We start from the raw sequence: 1120 nt of genomic DNA on the forward strand, positions 1-1120 counted from the left end.
GAAGAAGAAGAAGAAGAAGAAGAAGAAGAAGAAGAAGAAGAAGAAGAATATATTGAAATGTACAAAGCATTCTTCGATTATGTTACAATGACTTTTTTTACGTCCATTACCAATAATACTTATTGTTGAGGCTTGACAAACTTATTCTGTCATGTTTTAAGTGCCACATCTTTATATCCAGATTGTATCAAGGTCGCCATGGCGTGTTTTGCTTGGGTTATAATTTGTTGTTGATTATTATTTTCTCCCTTTCTAATTCGATAATGTTATGATACAACAATATTTGAATTGCCTTTTTCCAAGAAATTGAATTACGAATAATGTTACATACTATTATGCGGCAAGTACTCTGGAAAAAACACGTATTTAAAATTTTGGCCATAAATTTCCCCCTTTCAAATATCGATCGATTACAATGACCCTCGTCTTGGTAAAAACCCTCAATCCTAGGATTCGGCGAAGTCCCAGGTTTCAGAGTTTTGCTTAGATGATTTTAATCGCACGATAGTTGAAAGGCGAATTTTCTGGCTAAAATTTTAAATACGTGTCTTTTTTTAAATTATTTTTTTCAGAGTACGGCAGTAGATAATATACTTTTTATTCACGTGTAATGACGGAGCTTTGAGTGTGATAAATTTTATGTGTATGCTGGACGTATACGACTTTGAGTGTGATAAAGTTTATGTGTATGCTGGGCGTAGAATACGACTTTTGAGTGTGATAAAGTTTATGTGTATGCTGGGCGTAGAATACGACTTTGAGTCTGATAAAGTTATGTGTATGCTGGGCGTAGAATACGACTTTGAGTGTGATAAAGTTTATGTGTATGCTGGGCGTAGAATACGACTTTGAGCGTGATAAAGTGTTTGTGTATGCTGGGCGTATACGACTTTTATATTTTCTTTAAAATTTTTTTTTTGTAGGTGGCGGACTGGTGTAAGGTATAATTAACCCTTTGTAACCCATGAACAATTGCCATCATCATAAAGTCACCAAACTGATAATATATTATTGTATTGCTGGTGCACCAGAAAGAACAATTTCATAGCGATATTTGAATTGGTCAGCAAGACTCATAAAGGACGCGTTGACTAATACGTATAATTAATACGGCAGTTTC

General features: G+C 34.4%; 1 long non-coding RNA gene across 2 annotated transcripts in view; it reads right to left on the minus strand.

Moving 5' to 3' along the window:
- Window positions 1-1120, minus strand: part of LOC144974390 (uncharacterized) — a 73287-nt gene that overhangs the window by 7651 nt on the left and 64516 nt on the right. The gene's annotated exons all lie outside the window — the stretch shown is intronic.

This window comes from Berghia stephanieae, chromosome 1 (genome assembly GCF_034508935.2).
Source record: "Berghia stephanieae isolate SIO BIC M18660-M18661 chromosome 1, UCSD_Bste_1.3, whole genome shotgun sequence".
NCBI classification, from domain to species: Eukaryota; Metazoa; Mollusca; class Gastropoda; order Nudibranchia; family Aeolidiidae; genus Berghia; species Berghia stephanieae.